Below are 17,766 nucleotides of genomic sequence, written 5' to 3' on the forward strand. Positions count from 1 at the left end.
AGGTTTTAGCAGGAGGGGTAATAATGATAGATTAATCCCCCCCTTGGGGACAACCAATAGACTTAGACAGACCTTTGCACCACTAGCTACAGTATGACGGTCGCTCAGCTTATTCAATAGACTACAGTAATTGCGTGGGGGGGGATAAGTTTGTTACAGTATGGACACAATAGACATGCTTACTGTGCACTCTTATAATTTCATTTGCCTTGACCTATGCAAGCACTGCTGAGGGTGTGTATAGTGTTGCATATTGTATAATTTTGCAGATAATTGATAGCCTGGCTCCACCCCCTGAATCCTTTGCCTAGCATTCAGGGTCTGGTGACGCTTTCGAAGGCGGGTGTTTCTCGGTTGAAAATCTGTACGACGAATCGGGATCGGGACAATCCAGTATGAACCAATCGCGTTGGTTCATAGTGGAGTCCCACTTTGGCCACGCCCCCATCTCAGAACTCCGCTGCATTGAGAGGGCTTTCAGACTGAATAATGGAGTGAAACGAAATGAAAATTCAGGCTGAGTGTCAGGCTAGATAATTGATGGTGTTGCACTGAATGTGTTGTCTTTTTTCCCCATCATGCTGTATCTACAGTATAGTAGCCTACGTTTTTTTTTGCCCAGTAATCTGTATCTTAACTGCTGTGCTGTCTTTGGTGACTTTTGACGATAAAAACGATATAATAATTAAAGTCTGGGATCCCAATCTATACTGTCAAATCCTAAGTGTTAATCTAACTCTGACAGTGTACACATGAAATCAAATGGAGCAGTAAGGGTCCATTTGGTTCCATTTGTATTCACCTGTTTCCTAGGCTTTCCACTTCCTGTGTGTTTTCCACTTCCTGTCGATTTGATCCAATGAAATCCAATGAAACTGGTCAGATGACTAATGATATCCAATGAAATCCGACAGGAAGTGGAAAACACAGCCTAGGAAACAAGTTACAGACCTGTAAGGAACCCCCTCAAGGATCTCTGAGGGTCCCTGGACCTCACTTTGAGAACCACTGAGGGGATGGCTGGATTAAGCAGTCACACTGGCCTGAGTCAAACTCATTGGAAACAGAGCTAGGTGTGACTACACACCTGTAGTGCGTCATGTTAATCGTGATATAGTGTATATTGTGTACACAGACTTGACAGCATACAGTGTCAGCATGCTTCAACAGTATAAGGTTCCCTGGCTGAGGCAGTGACATTGAAGGGTACGTTTGGAGATTTTAGATTTGCATACAATTTGCCACCCTGGAGACTAGAAATAGTTTTGTTTGTTTTTGGAGTTACTCCTTATGATTATTTTATTTGACATGGACATCACAAATCACATTGGACAAACCAGATGCATTGTTTGAGTGTTATAGCACAAGTGCACATTTTCAACACCTGTCCACATTTAAATCCCAGTTATTCCGGCTAATGGAGCACTCTTCAGTTCAGCCTCAACTCTCTGTAAATCAAAATACAACAGGGGCGATCATAGCCGAATGGTTATTGAGTCTGCCTAGGACTCAGAAGTCCCAGTCCTCAGGTACGATACCAGCTCTCAGTAATGTTAGAACTGCAGACTCACTCCCAATCTCCCGCTGTACTCTTCAGACTCACCTCTTCAGACTCCACCTTAGCCTGTAGAACTTGCCCTATAGCCTCAAAGACCTTGCAGGCTTATGCAAAGGCTTATGCAAAGACCTTGCAGGCTTATGCAAATGTAATTTAGATAGCATGTTATGTAGACAGATGTCAGGTCATTGTTGACCTGGCATCCTATAGAGTGTATAGTTTCAATGTACAGATTATTTTTTCCACAGATATTCTACTGTTAGACTGATGACAGTTTCTTGGTTTACCTATGATCCTAGATTACTATTTCTATGCATTTGATGTATTGTCCTTGCTTACTGTAAATCACTCAGGATTAAGAGCATCTGCTAAATGCCTAAATTGTAATGTGTCAAAGTGCCCTGAGCAAGATACTTAAACTGCACCCCCCCTCTATGCTCCTCTGTGGGCAGCACTCAGCTGGGTGAAGCTGAAAACTGAAGTTCCCCCGGCCCGTGGGATGTGATAGGCAGTGGTGGAAAGTCACTACGTACATGTACTTAAGTAAAAATGTGAGTTATTTTTTACTTTACTGGAGTATATCCAGTTTTAAGTACTTTTACTTCCGCTCCACTAGGCAAATATTGTACTTTTACTCCACTACAATTATTTGAAAACTTTAGTTACTAGTTACTTTGCAGACATAAATTATTATATTATAAAACATAAACCACTTCAGCCCTATTTTATAAACACAGGCTATTTGAAAATAGCCGATCTACAAGCTCACAACGCGTCACGATGCGACGCGTTGTGAGCTTGTAGATCGTTGGTAAAAAAATAACAGGTATAATTCTATAGTTCTAAAATACAGTCAAATAGCTGCCAGCAATACCAACCTTTATGTCTATTTTCATTGAGATAAATAATTATCATGTAATGTTTATTATCACTGTAAACATAGTAGCAGTCATATATGCCCAAGCTCCCCAGTTCAGCAATGGGATGTCATGTCAACATGACATAAAGCATGCCTATGTGTAATATTATTTTCATAGTCGCTGGTCCGTTGTATGTGTCTCCATATTGCCTAGTAACACAAGTATAACAGAGTGTCTGTCTATGAAAGTCTGTCTAGGAAAAGCAGTCGGCTTTGTTCAAATCCACATTAATCATACAGGGAGTGGATACGATATATTGTCCCCATACTAAAAATGACATTTAAATTATGAACCTTGCCACTAAAATCAGATTTTTATGTCACTGAATGTGAGTAAAGGAAAACAATTGAATAAAAGTGTTGAATTACAGAAATAAAAATGTCTCAGAGTCACATGTGAGTGACTCAATACCCCAATGAAATATTTACCTTTCATAGCCAAAAGAAAGTAATAAATAAATAAAAGTCCTTTCCTTTAATAGTAGATTATTTATGGCAGTGGTTCTCAAAATGAGGTCCGGGGACCCCCAGGGGTCCTTGGGGGGGTACCAGGTGGTCCCCAGCTAAATGTGTTAATACGGCATCACTATCATTTTAACCACTGTATCCATTTATACATTGGCTATTCAAAAATGGAGGATATTCAAGATCACAGCATGGCACGAAGTGAGCTTGTACATCTGCTATTTTTTAACATTTTGGAGAAATCTTTAAAGTGTTTGAAAAATTATTATTTTTTCTTATAAACTCTTCTCTTCTAGGGGTCCCTGGCACAAAACCTTTTCAGATGGGGGTCCGCGACCAAATATATATGAATCTGGGGGTCTGGGGGAAAGTTTGAGAACGACTGATTTATGGTAAGTGAACTGCATTTAGCACTTTTTCTAGTCTTCCAACTACAGTGTAATTCACATTGACCCGTTCACACACGCACACCATAACACAACACAACGGTGGAACATTGTCACACATTACTCATGGAGTGACAGTAGCTCAGTCCATCCATATGGACTTGGCTTGGGAACCAGAGAGTTGCTGGTTTAAGTCCGGCGTGGACAACAATATGGAGTGTGGGCTGGGGCCAGTTCACTTCCTTTTGGTGAACCCTTGAGCAAGGCACTGAACCTCTAAATACTACGGGGTCACTAACTTCAGACCTGAACTTCATGACCTGAAGAAGATCCAGAGCGAGTGAAACGTTGTCAGTTACTTTTTTACCTGCTTTGGTCTGTGGGCTCTACCTTTTTTAACTAACTTCAGCCCATCAATCCGCCATCTATCCTGTGTTTGCATGATATTGTGTGTGCAAGTAGGTTTTTAAAGAATGTGAAACGAAGACAAAGCCTGCATTCTATAAGAACAAAAGACAGTCCAGAAGACAGGGTAAATGGCTTGGAGCAGTGAAGGTACATACTGCCACCCAAAGGGAACTCGGACTCATACACAAACTGATTTGCATGATGCATTCATGTACAGATCACAGCAACAGTCGTGTGTGTGTGTGTGTGTGTGTGTGTGTGTGTGTGTGTGTGTGTGTGTGTGTGTGTGTGTGTGTGTGTGTGTGTGTGTGTGTGTGTGTGTGTGTGTGTGTGTGTGTGTGTGTGTGTGTGTGTGTGTGTGTGTGTGTGTGTGTGGGTGGGTGGGTGGGTGGGGTGTGTGTTTGCATAGGGTAGTCGTAAGCTTTGTCTTTAAAGTTAAAACATTCAGTTATCATTATCAAGGTTTGTTTTTCCTTTTGTGTTCTCTCTCCATGGAATAAAGCCATATCGGATAAGATCCTCCATTTGTACACTATCAGAGTAACGGGCCTGCAAGGGTCCCTCGACCCCACTTTGAGAATCACTGCTCTTTTCTTTGCTATAATTGGTGATCAAGAGGATCAAGTCATTCTTTATGATTCGCTCTCTTGACTTTTTGATCGTTCTTCAGCAAAATCACACGGCGATGTGCTGAAATACCATACATGGAAACAAACTGTCCTCGTCACCTTTTCATATTACATAGTTCTCATCTGGGGAGAATGAAACCATTATTTCTGGGGGCTTTTCAGTCAAGTCTTGCGGCTTGTGCACATACAGCGGCACGTATGACTAAAAGCGTATCAGTGGCAGGAATGTTGTGGCTAACCACAGCTATGGCAGGAGAACGGCAGCTTCACATAAACACAGCCCCCCGTTTTAATCCAACTTTCTGTATTTTAAACAGGATGGCTTTAATAATGTATATATTGAACCAGTTTTATCACAGTGCTGTCTCTCAGGGCTCTGAGTCACTCTTCTTTAAATATGTCCCTGTTGACATTCCCTCACGTTTCAGAACAGGGACCTCGACTGCATACCCCGCCGACTCACAAATAGCAACCCGGAGGTTTGTGTCGAGGTCTGGAAAATGGAACGGTGACACTTCAGTAGATCCTGGGGATTTCATTTCGACGTGTCGTTAACAATTTTTATTTTTCTAATAATGTTTTGACGTTGACCTCCACTTTGGAGTCAGTTCTTCTGAAGCAGGTGACAAGGTGCTGTCAATTATGGCGTACAAAAAAATTGTCTGGTATATACCAGACATATAATATTCAACCAGACGGCTGGTTGAATATTGTAAAGTCGTCTCTGAAGAGTCTGCAGGGACTTAAAATGAGTTACAGCATTTTTAGCTCATTTATCATAGCTCCGGGTTCAAACTTCAAGCTGGAGAGGCTTTGCAGATTGTGGCCAGGATTCCTCTCAAGGACAGCCCACTTTGCCAACAAGCACAGCCACAGCTGCAGGGGAAAAGAAAGCCTCTTTCTTCTACATGAAATCTGCTGCGTTGACTTGGTGTCACATTTTGCTATACACTTACATTTGAAATGGGTGCACAATGCAGCGAGGAAAGTTCCCCCCGTGAAGACCATAATGAACACAGCATTACATCCTGGTGAATGTCCAACTTCAAAGTAGTGTGCACAAAGTGTTGTTGATTGATGGATACTTTTCAAAATAAACAAAATAAACAGGGTGTCATTACAAATGTCCGATTAGATTTAATAGTGTATATGTGTATATATATATATATATATATATATATATATATTTTTTTTTTTTTTTTTTGTAAATTTTTTTGTGTACATAGAGCAGTGGTTCTCAAACTTTTTTATGTCAAGGACCCCCAAAATGATATGTATTAGGCCCCGGACCCCCATGTCAAAATATTTTTGTTCCAGGGATCACCCCAGAAGAAAAGATTTGAGTTATAAATGTTTAAAAAATATATTCAAAGATTTGCAGACATTTTCAAGATTAAAAAAAAAATGGCAGATCTGCTATTTTTGAATAGCCAAAGTATAAAAGGTTAAAGTGGTTCAAATTATTGTGATGCTATATTAACACATTTTGCAGGAGACACCATGGAACCCCCCCATCCCAATCCCTGGGGCCCCACTTTGAGAACCAACGTCATACAGTAACACACGTGGAGGTTGCCCAGTTCCGCTCCTCGACCAGCCATGAGAGAGTCTGCAGCTGCAGCATCATGGACACATTTGCCTGCTGGCTTCCCACCAATGAGAGCTGCCAAACCGAAGGCACCTGGAATCTAAGGATGGCAAGCACATGGTGGTGAGTACTTGACCTGTATGCCACCCAGACACTACACCAATCTGTTTCAAATTACTCGTATACACCTTGCATTACAATGCAATCTGCATCTACTGTAGCTGTGTTATTTGGATGAGGGAAAATCATAATGTACCAAGTCAGTGGTTCCCAAACTGGAGGTTGGGACCCCTTGGGGGGCTCCCCAAATTATATATATATATTTTTTGGGGGGGGGGGCAGATGATTAGACCTTTTTAAAACCAAATTGGCCAAGTTTTCAAAAGAGGCAAACATTGTGAACATAGCCGATCTACAAGCTTGTAGATCAGCTATCACAATGTTTTGTATCTGTGGAACCAAAGTCAAACAAAATGTTATGCCTCCTACAATTCCAAGTGCTTGTCAGGGTGGGGGGGGGGGTCCCCAGTTCAAATATGATTATTTTGGGGGGTTGTGGCCTAAAACGTTTGGGAACCCTTCATAAATATGTGAATATTGTGAATATGTGTATACTGTATGTGTATATTGCCACTGCCAATCTGCACCAGCACAGTCCATGCAATCTGGGAACCCATCGCCAAATGAAAAGGAAAAACAGCGCCCTCTGCTGTTTTTTACTATCTCAGTTGGCTCTGGGAGGAAGTTGACGTAGCACCCGTGCGCAAGGAAACAGGGTTTTGGTCTGCCTTCAACGCATCACTTCCGGTGGTGCGACTATGTTTTCATTCCCACTAACAATATTTCTACACGGAACACTAACACCACTTCTCCCAGAGAACATGGATCGTTTTGGTAATAAGCCCACTTGTTTCTACGATGAAAGAGTAAGTTAAAATGTGAATATCTTTCCGTGGTTTTGTCTGCTCCGCGGACGCTATTGTTAAATTAGTTTCGGTTTGTTTCGAGTGGGGAAGGATCGACGGACACGTGAATCCCGCCCACTACATTTGATTGAGGCACGCCCACTTGTAGGCCAGTGCGTACACGATATGACGAACCCCCCCGACAGATTCAAACGCAGAGCAGAATCTGTTCTTGAGAGATTATAGTCCATGTGACTTTATGAGGAGGTATTCCATGGTGGATATTTTTTTAACATTGCATATTTGAACACAAATCTCTCTTCTGGGGGTCCTTGGCACGAAACGTTTTTCAGATGGGTGACCGCAGCCAAATACATATCAGTTTGGGGGTCCTTGGCATGGAAACAGTTTGAGAACCACTGATGTAAATAACCCGGTTCTCCAGTGCCTCACCAGGTTTGAAATCGAACCCACCCCTGGTACGGCATTTTACGTGATTTTGGCCAATAAGAATTCAGAATCTCAAGAAGCAAAGGACGGTGGTGTATAAAACTGTATTGACAGGAAAGAGGCAGAGGAGAAAATGATTCAATCATCTGGGGCAGCAGTGTGGGGGCGAAGAAGGGCATATCGCTTTTTTTTTTTGTTGAGGGCCAAACCGAGGGGGCACGTTGGCCATGGCCCCCATGAAATGCCTGCCCCGCATATTACATTAATTACATTACATTAAATTCCTGCCCTGCATATTACATTAATTACATTACATTAAATTCCTGCCCTGCATATTACATTATATATACATTAATTACATTGCATTATATTGATGAATTGCCCAGTGACCCAGAACAATGTTCTTCACCCTGACCCCAAAGAACTCTGTGGCCTTTCTGGTCATCTGCAGACATTCTCGTACAGGAAGTGAGTGGAATGGAGATGAAATGTTCCAGTAATGCATGAAACAATGACGAAGGGCCGGCCTCATTCTCCCGTTCGCCAAACACTTGCCTTCCCTTGGCGAATTCCAAAACGCTGACATGGCTAATAAAACATGATGAAATATGCTTTTACTGATAGGCTGTTGTGAAACGCTGCCTCCTGACAAAATTGCGTATTATACTCAAAATTCATATCTGATATGTATTGATTCTTGTTGTCTTTCATATTTCATATACAGATTATTCAAAATTACATCACAAATCAGATATTGTGTACATCAGTTTCCTTTTTCAGCATGACATAGTTGAACATTATTTATTTTATAGTTACTTAGTTGAGTTTGTTACTTTTGCAATGCGCATTCACTGTGCATGAAAAAGTGCTTCATATATATATATATATATATATATATATATATATATATATATATATATATATATATTATTATTATTATTTTTTATGTTATATTATCAATGAAATCTTTGTGTCAATTATTGTCAATTATTTGGGGGCCCACTTCCAATATCCTCACAGCTAACATTTCAACCCACAGGTTGAGAATCGCTGTTCTAAATCTAACAATCTCGTCCTCTTTTAGCTTCACTGAGTATCCATTCTTAGATGCACCTATTGTTATGTCCAAAGATATTTGACCACATTGCATTGCTTTATTAACTTGTAGGGCCATGAAGTTTAATCCATTTAAGTTACTTATAACATCCAACAGGTCCCTTTTTGTGGTGTAGGAAAGTAACCAGACCCACAATGCTGGTCTTAAAAAAGGGTGCTATCCACCGTGGTGCATCCGGCTTTGTCGGGCGTCTACGCTATCACAATTGGCCCGTGTTTGGGGGAGGGAAGCCGGGCCTGGTGGTCAGGTCTGGTGACGCAAACCTCCTTGAGGTCCACACGACCCAAAGTACCGTACTTGGGGCGACAGAGCTTTTGCTTTTGCTGCCCCAACCCTGTGGAATGCGCTCCCCAAAACTCTCAGAGATGCGGGGAAAAGGGGGGGGGGAAATAAATAATTGGCTTCTCTAAAAAAAGAAAAGAAAAAAGGGTGTTGTACTGTACACAACTTTAAACTCTGAAACTGATATTACTCTATATTATGGAGTTAATGTCAAATTAATGAAAAGAAGAGTGACCATAACCATAATCAAATTATTCACTCGGCTAAAGTTTATACTGTAAATAGACTAGAGTCCTAGAGAGAAATTAAGATTAGATACAATGCAGGTGCTGAGTCTCCCAACAGGCCACACAATGATGACTGTATGAAAGATCCATCCATCTTCATCTGCTTATGCAGAGTCGGGTTGTGGGGAGTAACCCCCCCCCCCCCCCCCTCCCCGAATGATTATGTAAAAATGCAAACATAAAACTGTACTTTTTTTAAACACTTTTTTTCGGCAGAAATAGCCAATCTACAACGCGTTGGGAGCTCGTAGATCTTGGGAGAATGTTCTAGAGCAGGCATACATGGGTGGGGTTCAAGTAGTTAACCATTTTAAGCCCTATGCCCTATATACAGTACTTCCTTGCACAACAAAAAACTGAAATATTGTCAGCTTGTAGCTATTTATGAAAGTTTTTTTGGAACATTTTGCCTACAATGACACACCCAAAATTGGAACGCAGGTTGAAAAATGGTTAAATTCCCTTTTCATTAACATACTTCACTAACCTACTACATTTCTTTTCATAGTTTTTTCTCCATGCCAGCTAACCTGCTCCAATGCTGCAGTGTGATACAGGACCTTGGCCATGTTCTGCTGTTGCTAACTATTAACAGATAGCTGCGTGGAAAAAAACAACAAAAAGAAGAAATAAATCCATTGTTCCTCAAATTCTTTCAGCTGCTACAATAAAACACACACAGATGAGATGTTTCCATAAAAAATAAGGTGTTGGAATTTTACAATAAACGGAAAACTAGTTGATGACTTCGCTCATTCTTTTGCAATTAACGTCATTGTTGCGGTGCCATTTATCAGAAAAGAGATCACTTTGTCAGTCTGGAAGTTCTGAGCATCAATCAGTTTCCGTGAAAAGTTCAGGGACAGATGATTTGCATAATCCAAACCAGCCCTTCATTTTCTGATAAATTGTGAGTCACGCCGATTTTCGGTAAACGAATCGTAACATAATTAGAGTTGTAATGGGCCTGCCCTTCGCCAGGGTGCAAATGTTCAGGGTGAAAAAAGGGCTAAGGAACTTTTTAATTCACTCCGCCACTGAAACAGTACATCACTTGTTCCGTAAAACAATTTTCAAAAAACGTTAAATTTTTTTTTAAATAAAATGTTCCAAAGTTTTCAGTTATAATTTTTTTAAATTATAAATAAATAATGTAAACAGTCGATCTACAGGCTCGCAATGAGTGACGTTTCGGCATGTTGTGCGCTTGTATAAGTGATTGTCCGTATTCGGTATACAACAAAGTGTCTTAAGTGGTTAATTTATTATTGCCATAGTACTTATTATTGCCATCAGTATGCCCACTCATTGCTACAATAATATTCAAATCCAACGATCTCTTGTTCTCCTTATTTGTTTAAATTGGTTACACAAGGCTTAATAATTCATCGCGGACGACAATAGTGGCTTGTTTGTTCTTTGACGGATTAACAAACAGCAGATTGTTCTTTTTTTCCCTTCTTTTGGAATGCGGCGAATACAAATCATACCAGACATTCCAGCTGCCGCCGTTGGCAAATCCTACATGGGTTCAAGGTTCAAGCCCCTTGCTTTCGCATGCAGATCTGTCTACTGCCAAACCTGTTATGTAATTTAAAGTCTACCTTCCTTCCTTTCTCCTGTTCTAAGGACGTTTTACTGAGGTTGCGGCTCTCCAAGCAGGGAGTGAGGATAGGAGCCGCCATATATGGGCAAGACTACTGGAATCATCACTGCGCTTCCTTGTATCTCCAATAAACACGCCCCCTGGCTGAGAAACGGTATGTACCTGGAGATGCTAGCATATCACATGTATAATATATGTCAGTGGTTCTCCAATTATGTTCTTATTTCAAGGACCCCCAGAGAGTGCACAAATGGAACGGGTCCATTCGGTTCCATTTGTGCACTCTCAGAGAGTTACAGACCCGCGAGGGTCCATTTGGTTCCTAAATATCACTGATTCAGCTGGGGGACCCCCATATGGAGCCCTGGGGGGGACCCCACTTTGAGAACCACTAATGTGTGTGATCTCTGTAGACGATCTGTACACGAGCCAATGTGTTTACTTTGGCGTGTCATGAGTGAACTGTTACACTTATTGTGTGTGCGTGCAAGCACGCACGTGTGTCTGTATGTGTAAATGGAACTATGGCATTGTTACAGCACATTGTTGAGTCTGTGACTGTGAGAACGGCAAGCATTAGTTTATCTTATCTCTAAACTCTACCCACATCAGATGATTAAAGTGTTTTTTTATATATATATATATCTGGCTGCCATGATAAGGGTTCTGATTCACTGTGGCTCAGAGTGAGAGTCTGTGAGAACTAAGCAAGCGGCTAAATTGTTTATCTTGGGTGGTCCGTTTACAAAGTAGTCACCGATGGGGTCTCTCGTGAGACTTTTGCTGACTGCAAGTGTTGACAGATTGTTATCCTAATTGAATCTTACACACAGCGGCGTCTAGAAGATGTGCTACTGAGTGTCTGTGACATGTGGGTGTATTGTCCAATGATGATTATAACCACTTAAACCTGACCCGGGTCTCCCTCAGCTCTTATACTATAGGTCTGATCCTTAACCCCTCAACATCAAATGTTTTGGCAAAAATAGCTAATAATACAAGTCTGTTGTTTTTAATGTGACAAGAACCATGAGTTATGGAGACTGTTATTTTGCTCCCATGTACAGGTATGCCGAGTGTGTATTATGGATGACAATTACAATCTGAATACAATTTCCGATTCTGATAGGGTTCATGTTGTTCATGTTTGATTTGATTTTTGATTTATCTATTTGCACAATAAAAAACGGTACAAAGGTAACATTATTCAAACAACGCAGAAATAAGTGCAGGTGAGAAAGGAAACCCATATAGGGCCTATAAAAGGTTCTCACCTAAAATAATAAACAAGTAGTAAGTTAAACATAGTAATCAAACGTAAGACACAACAAAAAACAAGGTGTGTGTGTGTGTGTGTGTGTGTGTGTGTGTGTGTGTGTGTGTGTGTGTGTGTGTGTGTGTGTGTGTGTGTGTGTGTGTGTGTGTGTGTGTGTGTGTGTGTGTGTGTGTGTGTGTGTGTGTGTGTGTGTGTGTGTGTGTGTGTGTGTGTGCGTGCGTGCGTGCGTGCGTGCGTGCGTGCAGACGAAAAGCTACGTTATATGGTAGAAGCTAGTGGAGAGGCTTGATTCATCAGGCTGGCCCTCAGTATGTTTAAAGTTACCGAGTGAAGATGAGGAGTTGGCAATACACGTGGTTAATTAAGCCATGCATGTACTGGCTCTGACCTGGACAAACCTACAGGGAGGCGTTCATGATCACTCATAGGCCCACTCTCTTTCGTTTATTTATGGCTGGCCAGCAGTGCAGGCGACTCATGGGAGCCCCCAGACAATCTCTTCTTGTCTTATGTGGTGTTCAAAGACATCACCGCCGGGTGAGACTGCATGCCAGCATTGAACACACTATGGAGCAGTGGTTCTCAAGATGTTTTCATGTCAAGGACCCCCAAAATCATATGTATTTGTCTGCAGACCCCCCTATCTCAAAAATGTTTTGTGCCGGGGATAGATCCGCTATTATTGAATAGCCAAAGTATAAAATATGGATAAATTATAGCTATATTAACTTAAATTTTGCTGGGGACCCCCTGGTACCTCCCAAGGACCCCACTTTGAGAACCAATGCACTAGAGCAGTGGTTCTCAAATGTATATACTGTATATTAACAGATTTAGCTCTGGAACCCTCCCAAGGGCTAGAGCTGTGAAAGCACATAAATCCGGTGGGTGGACTCCCATCGCAAGTGTTGGGGGGGGGGGGGGGGGTGTGGCGAAAGCCTCGTAATGCGTCCATGATCCTACAGCTTTAGACAACGTGGTTTTACAATCTTTTTTTCTGCGAAAGGGAGGGAGAGAGGGATGTGATTGTAACATACCACCACCCTGTGTGGCACCATGGCCGTGTGTGGGGTCAGACGGGGCTCTGAGTTATGGCGCTGTTCAGCCGGCGTGTTTGGGTTCAGTCAGGTTCAGCTGCCGTCTCCCCCCGTCCCCGTCGGGCCTCTCTGAGATCTCACGGCCCGAACGTGAGATCTTTAAGTCATCTATAGTGTTCGAAATGATTGATCATTCCAGCAGGCATACAAACCCCTTGTAGACAGACAGACAGACAGACAGACAGACAGACAGACACTGTAGATAGTAATATGCTATTACATGCACACACAGACAAGAGGAGAGATGAGAGGTCCATACTGGAGATTACACAGTGGTTGATAGATAGATAGATAGATACATACATACATACATACATACATACATTCATACATTCATACATACATACATACATACATACATACATACATACATACATACATACATACATACATACATACCAGTGGTGGAAAAAGTACTCAAATGTTCTACTTAAGTAAAAGTATCAATACTGCAATGTAGAAGTACTCTGTTACAAGTAAAAGTCCGGAATTCAAAATTAAAAGTGCAAAAGTATTGGTATCAAAATGTACTTAAAGTACCAAAAGTAAAAGTACTAAAATGGTTGAAAATAGCAGATCTACAAGCTCACAACGCGTCGCATTTCAAATAGCCTATAGGTATAAAATGGGGCTAAAGTGGTTAATGTAAATGTACATATTTACTTCACACCACTGATACATACATTACCTACATACTGCATGCTATTATGTAATGCACACGTGTATAATTAAAAGAGGAGAGTGAGAGATGGGGATGAGAGAGAGAGAGAGAGAGAGAGAGAGAGATAGAGGGAAAGTGAGAGAGAGGTTTCTGTAATGTTGTCTGTTTCAGTAGCAGACTAAACTCAGTCACTGTGTCACTGCTGCTTTGGCAGACGCCTTCTAGAAAGTCCCTGAAGATGAATATTTCTCCTCTGCAGATGATTTATTTAGCACGTCTTACTCCTAGAACAAGCTATTGCGCATGCAAGATGCACCGCGTGCAGTGCCAAGGGAACAGCACAAGCACACCACAAACCGTTTCACTAACAAATCATTTAATGGGGCAGCGCTGTCTGGGCCACCGCTGGAAAGCAATACCACAATGTAGAAATACAGCTACGAGTGAAAGTTCTGTATTCAACATGTTACTTTAGTAAAAGTATAAACGTTTTGGCATTAATATATACTTAAAGTATCAAAAGTAAAATGTCCCTTTTCACTGGTTTCAAGCTTTCATGTTGTTTTCTCTTTTCCTGGAAGTTTAAAAAAATGTATCAAAATTGCCGGAAATAGATCTGCTATTTTTTTTTTATGCACTTAGTTACTTTCAGTGATGGAAGAAGTACTCAGATGTTTCACTCAAGTAAAGGTATCAATACCCTATTGTAGAAATAATCCAAGTTCATGTACAAGTTCGGTTCAAATTTGACTTGAGTAAAAGTAAAAAAGTATTTCCATCAAAATATACTTAAAGTACCAAAAGTAAAAGTAGTTATGTAGAAGGTCCCATTTCACAAGTTTTCAAATGTAGAAAATGTAGAAAAATCCTTTGAAAATACCAGATCTACAAGCTCACAACGTGTTGTGAGCTTGCAGATCGGCTATTTTCAAATTGCTAAAGTATCTATATAGGTGGTTTTGTAATAATAATCAAAATCTATAAAATACCTAGTAACTAAAGTTTTCAAATAATTGTAGTGGAGTAAAAGTGCAATATTTGCCGTTGACATATAGATATAGTATAGCATATGAAAAAATTGGAACATTGGAAATACTCCAGTAAAGCAAAAATACCTCAAAATTGTACTGAAGTACAGTACTTGAGTAAATGCACTTAGTTACTTTCCACCACTGTGTCTGTCGGGGGGGGGGGGGGGCTGTTCTTCATGTCGGCGTCTGTTCTTTGTCTGGAGGAGATCGAGCAGCAGCTCTCTCTCGTTTCCTTCTCCCCTTCTCCCTAGCTGAGGTAAATATGACTCACTGAGTCAGCAGCTGGTCTCCGTCACAGACCCCCCCCCCCCCCCCACCTCCATATCTCCCAGGATTCCACTGGAGACCGGCCCACGGCCCGGAGGAGAATGAGGATCGCTGCACTCTGACGACATCACTTCCCCTTCGTCCTTTTATGGACATCATCATCATCCACGAGGTCGCTCATCCATGACAATCATTTGGATTGTTTGCGATTTATTCACACGACTCGTGAGTCTGTAATGCACATGTTCTATCAAGGCTTTTTCTGTGTGTAGACTAGACACACAAAAGACAGTGTGCATGTAGTGTACGTGCGTGCGGTCGGGACACCCGGGCCTGTTGAAGGCCGCTGACGCACGCGCGCGTGTGTGTGTGTGTGTGTGTGTGTGTGTGTGTGTGTGTGTGTGTGTGTGTGTGTGTGTGTGTGTGTGTGTGTGTGTGTGTGTGTGTGTGTGTGTGTGTGTGTGTGTGTGTGTGTGTGTGTGTGTGTGTGTGTGTGTGTGTGTGTGTGTGTGTGTGTGTGTGTGTGAGATCTCAGTCTCATATCCACTGTTGACATTCTGTACATATCCCATTAACCCATTCAATCCGGGAACGCATCTCTGTCATTTTAGATTTCTTTGGCTATTCAAAAATGGCAGATATACAAGCTCATAGCGCGTTACCGAGTGCCGCGCTAAGAGCTTTTTAGATCTGCTATTTTTTGAAAAATCTTGAAAATGTGTGCAAGTCTTTGAATATATATTGTAAAGTGAACATTTTTAACTCAACTCTTTGCTTCTGGGGATTATTAATGTCTTCTAAATCCTAACAGTTTTTCATTTTTTTTATTACGTTGCTATAATATCAGTGATTCTCAAACTTTTTTCACGTCAAAGATCACCCAAAATGTTGTTCCAGGGACCCCCCCAGAAGCAAAGATTTGAGTTTTAAAAAATGCGTTAAAATATATATACATTCAAAGATTTGCACAAATGTTCATGATTTTTCCCCAAAAAATATCTACAAGCTCATAGCGCGGCACAGAGTGCCGCGATATGAGCTTGTAGATCTGCTATTTTTGAATAGCCAAAGTATAAAATAATAGTTAAAACATTTAACTACAAGTTGCTTACTGGTTCCTGTTCCTCTTTTTTTCACACTTACAGTAATCTGAAGGAGGAAGGGAGAGAAAAACATTACACAGATGCGTTCCCGGTTTGAATAGGTTAATAGATATCCTAATTTTTCTATCTCTCTACATGTCACGTGTTTCACTCATACTGCTGTTTCTGCTACTACGGAAATATCCCCATGAGAATAAATGAAGGCTTATCTTGTCTTGTCTTATCTTATCTTATCTTATCCATTTTCAACCGAGCATCCCCATTTTGGGGATGTCATTATGGGCAAAGATGTCTGATTCCACACATTCCAAAGTGTATATATATAGGGCGTAGAAGTGGTTGAACTCTGTGGTCTGCCGACTTGGGGAAAGCACAGCAGCACACACTCATTTCGGCCCGAGATTTACAGTGTCTTTTCAAACCCCTCCATATCACTGTTTAACCATCATGTGAAGATGAAGGGAATAGGGATGCATCACAGACATCATAATGTTTCATCTCCAAGATGCCTCCTACTGTAAAGTGAGCAGGAAATGAGAGCTGACAGCGGGGCAGCCAAAAGGCCCTGAGAGGATCCAACTACCAAGCGTTTACCGTCGCTTGTGTTTGTTCATGAAAACGTTCTGTTCTATTACATTACCTGTCAGACATCTGCGAGTCAGTGTGACTGTGTGATGCCAGAAAACCCCACTGTGCGCTTATAGGCGTGTGTGCGGGAAACGGATGGCGCAATTTGAGATAATGACAATCCTAGCTATCTCCTCTACAGGAACCGCTGGCCAGACTGAACGGGAAGTCGGTTCCGCACCAAACCCGACGCAGCTGTGCTCTCTCCTAGAGGGGAGGGATGTGGACGGACCGGGTTGGTTGGTCAGCCTCGCTTCTTTGGCAAACATCCACCGAGACGGAGCTCGGAGGAACGGAGTAGATTTTTTTTTCCTCTTTTAAACCTTTCACCAAATAGTCCTAAAATGAATCATATCATCTCTATTTTTTCGTGGCTGTTGTTTACAGTCGAGTGGATTCCACCATTGAATGTTTAAACCCAGGTGTTTGGTTTTCTCATTCCACTCCCTGACAGGACAGTCAGTTCTCTGTCTCGCACCATCTCATCTTCCTCCCCCCTCCCCCTACCCCCTTCCCCTCCCCCCCAACCTCATCCTCTCTCCATGTGAGAGGCGAGGTGTCGCGCTGCAGCGTTGCTGCTTATTTGAGCAGCCTGCTCAGGAATCCTCGTATTCGTTCCCTTTTTGGCCGGGAGGCCCGGGAGACGAGAGCTGGATCTGTCTCGGTGCCGGCCTGACAGTACATTTTTTAGACGGGTGCCTCTTGCTTTGCCCATTTATCCACTGGATCCGGTGGAAAATAAAAGCCCCACATTCTTGGGAGATGGTCAGTCGGGCGATCTCTGCCCAGCCCCTGACCCTGTGTTATGCTTTCCAGTCAGCATTCTGATGGCCTTTTCTCTGTATCTCTGTCTCTCCACCTCCACATCTCACAAGAATGGAGAAATATGTCTGATAGAGCCAGACTGTTGGTTTTTGTTTAAGGTACATTCTTAGGTTTATGGTATTGAAAGTTCATTTTGCGGCATTAAAGGGATAGTTCACCCCCAAAATGACTTTTTTTCCTATCGATTAGTCACCCCATGGAGACTTGAATTAATGTATATATTTTTTGTTTTTGTCGCATTCCTAAGCCAATAATTTGATGACCGGCAGAGATTCCGGT

Source organism: Gymnoscopelus braueri (genome assembly GCF_963280865.1).
Source record: "Gymnoscopelus braueri genome assembly, chromosome: 19".
Classification (NCBI taxonomy): domain Eukaryota; kingdom Metazoa; phylum Chordata; class Actinopteri; order Myctophiformes; family Myctophidae; genus Gymnoscopelus; species Gymnoscopelus braueri.